This window comes from Gymnoscopelus braueri, assembly GCF_963280865.1.
Source record: "Gymnoscopelus braueri genome assembly, chromosome: 15".
NCBI lineage: Eukaryota > Metazoa > Chordata > Actinopteri > Myctophiformes > Myctophidae > Gymnoscopelus > Gymnoscopelus braueri.
This window is the reverse complement of record NC_137620.1, coordinates 43,442,077-43,451,624: the sequence shown is the minus strand read 5'-3', so window position 1 is coordinate 43,451,624 and position 9,548 is coordinate 43,442,077. Positions and strand designations below refer to the sequence as shown.

At 38.9% G+C, this 9,548-nt stretch overlaps 1 long non-coding RNA gene across 1 annotated transcript; it reads left to right on the top strand.

Moving 5' to 3' along the window:
- The first annotated feature begins 1,385 nt into the window (after positions 1 to 1,385).
- Positions 1,386 to 3,117, top strand: LOC308101752. Its single transcript, XR_013934554.1, has 3 exons — positions 1,386 to 1,447; positions 2,617 to 2,667; positions 2,818 to 3,117. It is a non-coding gene; the product is annotated as an uncharacterized lncRNA (long non-coding RNA).
- The last annotated feature ends 6,431 nt before the right edge of the window (positions 3,118 to 9,548 follow it).

Below are 9,548 nucleotides of genomic sequence, written 5' to 3'. Positions count from 1 at the left end.
TGTGTGTGTGTGAAGCAGAGCTCTGAGGCTCTCCTGAGGCAGCTGGAGGACCACTTGGAGCAGCTGGAGAGGAGACATGACCTGGAGGAGCTGTCCAACACTGATGACATCATCACTTTCATTCAGGTTCCACACATGGCATTTTACTGTTTGGTTTTGACTCATTTAGGAGAAATCGTCTTCATATTTCATCTCTTTCATCTCATTCCATCATGTCATTTTATTATTACATCATAGTATATTACATAACATGACATTATTAATGCTGGTAGTTACTAATACTAATATAGTTCTAGAATACAGTAGTTGTACAGACCAGAATAACAATGTCAGAATTAGGCCTGTCACAATTATTACATAATTGCCTAATCACAATTATTTGAGATAATCACAATTATTTTCTATAATTGTCATAATTGTAAATACATTTCAAAAATCACACCCAGTCTGAAGTGGGCGGTGTGGTCATCACAGTGGTCATCATAGTGATGGAAGCTCACCATTCCCTGCCAGAGGGTTTTTTTTATTTGACTTCCCCCAGTGCCAGTGTTTACATTTTTTTTACACAGGAGCCGAGATACAGGATTTTAAAGTAATAAGTTAACCAAGGAGTGAATGGAGCTAGAAATCTTTGGATCGTGATATCTCTGGTTCTGTGTGGATAAATTGAAAAAAAAAAAATACCAACGATTATACTCGTGGATGGCAGTAAACGGGTGTATTTTTCATCAACGGTTATACTCGTGATTGGCAGGTAAAGTGTTAAAAAAAATGGATTTTATGGAAGTGCATAATCCTATTTATAGGTTATTAATGTCATCATGTGTCTCGCTAGCCAATCACAGTGCTGAATAGAGTCAGCCAATAGAGTCAGTACAGAAAAGTGGGCCAATCACAGTGCAGGAATCTAATACTGATGAGGTGTCCCAACCCCACTTTTAAGGGCGGCTACACCGCCCAAAAATAGCAGATCTACAAGATCAGCTTCTGAGCTTGTAGATTGTCTATTTAATATTTTGAAAGTGTAAAATTATTCAATATCTGCCCTGTACAATTTGTGTTTGTATAATGGAACAGAAAGGTATATTTGTATTGATATATTCAATGCCAAAAACACAATCACATTGTTAATCACAATTATTTGTATGAGAATTAGAGACAAATTAAATTGTGTGTGTGTGTGTGTGTGTGTGTGTGTGTGTGTGTGTGTGTGTGTGTGTGTGTGTGTGTGTGTGTGCGTGTGTGCGTGTGCGTGCACTGGTTGAACAACAGCGACATCAGCTCACCTCCACAAATTGTGATCTCTTGGTTTAATGTTCTTCCATCCCTGTCTATACTGGTTTACTTGTCTCTCTCCAGAGTTTCCAGTCTCTCTCCAGTTCCAGTGGTCTGAGAGACCAACTAGACAACATCCTGAAGACAACTTGGCCAGAGATATCAAAGAGAGGTGAGATTTAAATGTGTTTCTTGTTTTTCTAACCAGCCATCATAGTAAACATGGATTGATGAAGTCAGAAGGCAACTGGAGATATTTGAACTGGAGCAGACTGATGGTACACAGGTTGGCTGTCTGTCAGATTGGACAGAAACATTGAAGAATCTAAGAAATAATATTTCTCAAAGGAGAGGTTAGGGTTAGATTTAAATGTCTTTATTGTGTTTTAACCGGCCCCTATACTGTACAGTACATTTCTAAGTGTTGAAACAGTTTGTACAGGTGGAAGTATGTCTGGGAAGGCTACTAAAGCCTGTAGTATGGGAGGCAAAAGTGTGCAAAATGTCAATTCTCCTAAGATTTTTTTGTAATGAGCAGATCTACAAGCTCACAACGTGTTGTGATTCGTTCGATGTGTTGTGAACTTGTAGAACGGCTATTTTCAAATAGCTGATGTATATAGGATTTTGGTTGGTTTAACTAATTTTAAGGCTATATTAACACATTTAGCTGGGGATCCCCTGGAACCCCTTGGGGAACCACTGCACTAAAGTACCCAGAATGACAGTAAAGAACAGTGACAGTAAAGAATCCAGGCCACCAATTCTTATGTTGTGACTGAATTATTCCCCACAAAGTTCTACAGAAACATGACAACTAAGAACCAAGAGTTTCTGTCTTTCTTTCTTTCTTTTTTTCTTTCTTTCTTTCTTTCTTTCTTTCTTTCTTTCTTTCTTTCTTTCTTTCTTTCTTTCTTCAAATATTGATTGGATGAAATTTGTAACCCACCTGAAAATGTATTTTCTGTTTTACTGAAGAGCTGGAGAGACAGCTGTTACTGAACAAACACTATATAATAGCAATTACTATCAAGCTATAATAGCTTGAACCTTTTGACAAAACCCTTGGAACTTCAGTTTAATCCATTCTTCAGTATGATGTCTGTCATATATGCTATATATGTGATTGTGCTTTTAAGAGAGCTTCGTTACGACACTGCCATAAAGCAGGTCTGTTGTTGTCTTTTACGTCAGCCGTATGTTGTGACCTCCTGTGGGCTCACGCTGTATGTTTTACATGCCCGAAGTCAGCAGTAAAGTCTATTGGATTTGACCCTTTGTGTGGACATAGAAATCCTTTACAATGTCATGATGACCTTTACTGTTTTCTTGTGTCTCCAGTTGATGTTTTACATCCAGCGGAGCCTCAGACCAGAAAGGACTTTTTACAATGTGAGTCCACGTTGATGCAGGTTCTGAACGTTGAAGTTTCATTCTGATATGTTGTTATTTAAAGCTCTAATGAGTTTGATCTGAGAGACTAACTCTAAACACAATAAGGTTCATGAGGTTTGAATTCTCTTTTGTCGTGTGTTCTCACAGATTCCTCTCCTCTGTCTCTGGACATGAACACAATAAACACACGTCTCTCCCTGTCAGAGGAGAAGAGGAAGATGACTTTTACACGACAACAACAACCTTACCCTCATCATGCAGAGAGATTTACTACGTGCAACTGTCAGGTGTTGTGTACAGAGGGTCTGTCTGAACGTTGTTACTGGGAAGTAGAGTGGAGTGGTACAGGGGTTGGTATAGCAGTCAGTTATAAAGACGTCAGCAGACAAACCCTCTTTGGATCCAATGATAAATCCTGGTGTTTACAGTGCATTGATAAAAACTACAGTTTCATTCACAACAGTGTTGAGACTAACGTGTCAGGGCCTCTCTCCTCCAGAGTGGGGGTGTACCTGGACCACAAGGCAGGTACTCTGTCCTTCTACAGTGTTTCTGAGTCTGACACAATGACCCTCCTACACAAAGTTCAAACCACGTTCACACAACCTCTCTATCCAGGGATAAGGCTTTATTGGAACAATGGCAATACAGCAGAGCTGTGTAAGACATGGTAGACATGTTAAGAATACTGATGATGATATTCAGTTGAAAAATTAGCTTTCTTCAATTGATAACAGATTTTCCCTTCTAGATAAAGCATGTGTAAGAATGATGTGATCAATCAATCCATTGTGTTCCTCTCATTGCATTTCTTTAATAAGCCTGCTGCAGACAATCATTATACAGTATGCCCTGTTATCTTTTTGATATTACTACAGAGCCCTCTGTCAGTCAGTGTAGATTGGTTATACTTAATGTAGTGGTTTTCAAACTGTGGGTCGGGACCCCCAGGGGGTCCCCAAATGATGATTTTTTGTTTAATGTGCAACATTGTTTTCTCACTCAACAGTAAACAAACCAACATACAGTATATATAGTGTATACAGGGTATCTGCACATTTCTAAAGTGAAAGGACTTTTAAGACCTATTGAATACCTCTAAAAGGAAAAATAAAATGAGACATTACTGTTACACACTTAAAACTTGCCATGTTATAAACAAAAGAGGGGGAAAAAGCTTCTGTAACTTCTTTAATATCCGATATGCAAGCTCACAACCTATCTGGTAAAATGACAAAATTATGTTTCAATTCATATAAAGGATTTTGAGACCGTCAAGTGATCATACTATTTTCATTAACTTTACTTAATTTACACTGACTTATTTTTTTCTAAAAAAATGTTAGACTGCAACCTCTAACAGTGTGTTTTAGTCTGATTTGAAGAATGTTTCTGTTTCTGTCTCTGTGAAAGTTGTCTCCATGTTTAGATGACGTTTTACACAGGATCTGAATTTTGATGTTAGAACAGTGTGAGGACTGAGAGGACAAGACCAATATCTGATTATTTGTGTGTGTGCACTTGTACAATTGTGAACAAGACTAATTTTATCCAATAAAACATATTCATAATATTATGTACTTCTCGTGCAATAGTTCTTTTCAAGAGCAGCGGACCTCTATTGTTATTAACCAAGAGATTAATCAAACACTATACTATTGGGTTGTTGGTGTCCTCAAACTAAATATTTTACACTATGATATTTGCTCTAGAAACCAGAAAGAAAGTCATACTATACCAGGTGCTGTGTGTGTGTGTGTGTGTGTGTGTGTGTGTGTGTGTGTGTGTGTGTGTGTGTGTGTGTGTGTGTGTGTGTGTGTGTGTGTGTGTGTGTGTGTGTGTGTGTGTGTGTGTGTGTGTGTATGTGTGTGTGTGTGTGTGTGTAAAATCAACTGTAGATTTAGTCGACTAAAATCTTATGATATTTAGTTGACTAAAACTAGACAAAAACAAACATTTCAGATGACTAAAATATGACTAAAACTAAAAGAAATTCAAAAGATTTAAATTAAATCAAAATTTGGTGTCAAAATGAACACTGCGTCACAGTGACATGACAAGCCATGCTGTTAGACCCCGTCTTGTGGGTTGAACCTGGGACCTTCCGGTTTCCGCTTGACATTCTGAGCTGTTAGTCAGTATTGTGCCTAATGCAATCATATTTTTAAGAGGACACCCTGCCACTGATGATACATATAACATACTTTAGTAAATTCCTGTGTTATTGAATTATTCTGTATTGTTTAAGTTGCAGAGAATGATAATGTGTTTGATTGTATTGATATATTGTTTGATGGTTGATTGTTTGATTGCATTGACTCCAGTGTAGGGAGCATTGATTGATTGATGTAGTTTATTTAGTAAGACATGAGAATAGTACATGACAGTACATAACAGTACATGGAAGTACAAATTCACAATACAAGGTCTACTAAACTGGAACTCTCATTAAGCACTAAGCTTGTTTAAGATGAGAACCCCATGCACACAAATCATGATGTCATATAAGAGGCAGACAGATATACACACTACTATACAGAATGTCATACAATCAGCTTTCAGGTTACTGGTATGAAGAGAGAAAAAAATATATATATATATACAAAAGAGGAAAATGAAGGGGGGGGGTAGGTTAAGACTTAGACAGGGGCCATTTTCGAATTGCAGCCTCCTGAAGGTGAATCTTTAGGGCAGTTTTGAAAGTGAGTAGGGTTTTACACTCCTTTACTCCTTTTGGTAGGGCATTCCACATTTTTGATGAATAGCATGAGAACGAGTTCATTCCCTTAGTTGAGCCAAATCTGGGTTGAACATGATTTGTGGAGCTTCCTCTGGTGTTATGATCATGGACTTCATTAACATTTTGACAAATACAGGGGGATCCCAATGTTGTGGTGTATCTTGAAGACCAGGCCCATAGCAAGTTGCTGTACTCTGTCCTCAACCCTAAGCCATCCAATCCTAGCAAAATGAGCAGGGGTTAGATGGGTTTTGTGATTGAGGCCAAGAAGTAGCCTTACAAGTTTGTTTTGGGATGTTTGGAGCTTTGTTTTTAAGGCCTTGGAGGTGTTGTGATACCATGAAGTGGATGCATAATCATAATGACCTTGAATGAGGGCCCCTGCAAGAATCTTCAGAGTATTCTTACTGACTAGACGATCAATCCTCCACAAATAGCGTGTTGTTTGGTTGACATTTTTGATCACCTTTTCTGCGTTTTTGTTACCAGAGAGGTTTGCCTCCAAGATGGAGCCTATGTAGGTCATTTCATCCTTTCTTTTGATGACATCATCACCCACTTTGATCGTGAAACTCTCTGCCTTGCTAAGGTTAGGACTGGACCCAAAGAGGATGGATTCAGTTTTACCCAGGTGTAATGAAAGTTTGTTGTCAGAGAGCCAGATGCAGATCTTGTTGAGTTCGGAGCTGAGAGTTTTCTCAACCTGCAGCCTGTCCCTGTCCGAGACTAGCAGGGCCGAGTCATCTGCGAACAGGAACAGTTTGCAGTCGCAGGCTGATGACATGTCATTCACATATATCAGGAACAGTAAAGGTCCTAGTATACTTCCTTGTGGGACACCACAAGTCACAGGGAGGGGGGGGGGACTGGGTGCCGTTTACTTCCACCACTTGCTCCCTCCCTTCCAAGTAGGATCTCATCCAGTTCACTGACGACTGACGTATCATCAAAACCTATTGCTTTGAGCTTATTGATCATAATTGGGTGATTAACGGTGTCAAAGGCCTTCTGGAGGTCCACCATGACCAAGCCGCAATATTTGCCCTTGTCGACATCTTGTTTGATAGAGTCGTTCAAATAGAGAAGGCATGTGTCAGTGGAGTGGTTTGTTCTGAAACCAGATTGGAATTTGTAGATTAGATTTTTTTCGGCAAGATACTTATCGACCTGTTCATAGACTATTTTTTCCATGACTTTCGAGATGGAGCTAAGAAAAGAAATAGGGCGGTAGTTGCCAGGGTCTAATTTGTTTCCTTTTTTGTACAGAGGGGTCACCCTTGCTTTTTTTAAATCGTTAGGGACCCGTCCCTGTATGATGGAGAGGTTTATTATGTGGGTAATGATTGGAGCAATGGAGGCGGCTGAGTCTTTTAGAAATTTGGCGGGGATATTGTCGAGGCCTGTGGCTTTGTGTTGATGAAGAGCACTCCATTTTTTAAACACCTCTTCTGTTTTCACAGGGGAGAGTTTAAAATCATCTTTGCGTACACCCTGTTTTTCGTAAAATGAATCAACATACTCTTCACCATAGCACCCAGAGTGAGGGGGTAGTTTTTCAACCAAATCTGAGGTTATGGTCGTGAAGAATATTTTACTCACTTCATGTTTGGAGTGTCATTCACCTTGAGGCTTATGTTTGTAAACCTGGTTTTCAATTTCTTGCTGCAGCCTAGTAGGTTGTTGAATAGCTTCCAAAGCTCTCGTGGTTTGCTTTTATTTTCCTCAATTTTGTCATCGAGGAAGCTTTTTTCTGCTAATAGGAGCATGCCATTAACCTTGTTTCTTAGCTTGTTTCTTTCTTTTTCAAGTTTAGCTACGTGTGATTCGAGACCTTTGTTAAAACACTTGGCGAGTTTGATCCTACCTTTATGAAGCTCAGAACACTTTTTGTTTCTGACTTTCATGGCAGTAAGGATGTCCGAATTCATCCATGGTACCGAGCGGGTTTTGACCCTGATGGTTTTCATGGGAGCCACACTGTCCAAAATTTGAATGAATTTGGTTTTGAAACCAAGCCAAGATTCGTCTACCTGTGTGCTGTTTAGTACGTCGGACCAGTCCAGTTCCTCTAGCCTGTGATCTAAGTCCTCACTCTTATAGTTTTTGAGGTCTCTGATCGTGACTGATTTGTGGTAACCGGTCTTAGGTTTACGTTTCTTTCTGGTGCAGAAGATCATGTTATGATCAGATATGCCACAGGTAGAAACACCACTATTGAGGATTTCATGCAATCAAGCATGCTCATTCCACCCATGCTGAACCATACCAACTGTGGGTTGGTTTAAAATTGGTAAAGTGGGAAGATGGGTACTCTAATATTAATTATGATTATGTGGGTAATTCTTTGAGTAATAAGTGACACTTTAAAGTGTGGATATGAATTGTAATGTCTCTGGACATTACAATTAACTGGTTAAATTGAGGATTCAATTCAGGTTTGGTACGGTCCAATGGGCGGGGCCTAGCCTATATAAGTAGGGGGACCTGCCACTGCTTGGCAGTCAGTGAAGGACTGTTGAGGAGTAGACCCAGGGCCAATCTGTCCAGTGTGTGTATATAGAGTTTGTTGTGCGTCATTATTTTTGTTCATGATTTTCCTGAGATGTAAGAAGGTGAATAAAATCCACTTCCATTCTGCAACATCGAGGGTTCTGTTTGGCGATTTTTGGCAGTTTTGCTATTTTACCAGTGGTTTCAAACTATGCCTTTCGGCAAACACTAGCCTCACTAAGTCATAGTGTGACAATTCTGAAACGTAATATTTTGCCGCAGACACTCCAACCCAGACGTAACCTATACAAAATTAATATTGCATTTTGTCTCAGAAGTGGCATAAGTTCTAAGATTTAACCCTTTATAACACTCAAAACAATGTAGCTATTCTATGCTGCTACAAACTATTAGGCATTTATTGTCAACTGGTTTATATACCACTTAAACATAATACTTTGTTCACAAATAAGCTGAAGTTAAAAAGTAAATGCCAACCCACACAGCAACAGATTTCGCTGTGCGGGATGGCACATTTTTTGTGTTAAATTGTGACTGTAGCCTGAATGCATCAGTGGTCAATTGTAAGCAAAAACTGATTGTTGTAATTGGAAGTAAGTAATATCCATAATTGAATGCAAACCTTTTGCTGAGATCTGCAGACTAACAATAATTAGCCGTTTATGGCCAGAGGCACTTGTCTGACCTCTGACCTCTATGGATGGCCCGCCACACTTTAAAAAAAAAAAATTACACCTCTCCAGCTTAGCTGAGACTGAGAGTGTAATGTGGTAGAGGAGGTCTCCCTGAACGTGTGAGTATGTCAAAAGTGCTGACATGAAGAGCTGTCTCCTGTCCAGCGTCCAATTTGTAAAGGCTATGCACTCCAGTGAATAGCATTTATCCATTTAGATACATTCTTAATGTTATTAAAACAGTTCAAAACTGTTTTTGTTACACAGAAACATAATTTGTGCTGTCTAGCTTCGTTTAAATGCTTAATTTATTTAGTTTTAATGTGCACATGAATCGTTTTTCAACGGCTTCTTTTTACCCCCCCCCTTCCTTTTTTTCTCTTGTACATATTTTTTTACTTTTCATACCAGTAACCTGTAAGCTGATTGTACGACGTTCTGTATAGTAGTGTGTATATCTATGTCTCTTATATGTCATCATGATTTGTGTGCGTGGGGATCTCATTTTAAACAAGCTTAGTGCTTTATGAGCCTTCCAGTTTAGTAGACCTTGTATTGTGAATTTTGTACTTCCATGTACTGTTGTTCTCATGTCTTACTAAATAAAGTACATCAATCAATCAATCAATCAATCAATCTGCTGCAGACAATGATTATACAGTATGCCCTGTTATCTTGTTGATATTACTACAGAGCCCTCTGTCAGTCTGTGTAGATTGGTTATACTAAATGTAGTGGTTCTCAAACTGTGGGTCTGGACCTCCAGGGGGTCCCCAAATGATATTTTGCTTAATGTGCAACATTGTTTTCTCACTCAACAGTAAACAAACCTACAAACACAAACACACAGTACATACATGTGTGTATAGTGAAAACGGAGTATCTGCACATTTCTAAAGTGACAATTTAAGGACTTTTTAAGACCTATTGAATACCTCTTAATTAAAAAAATA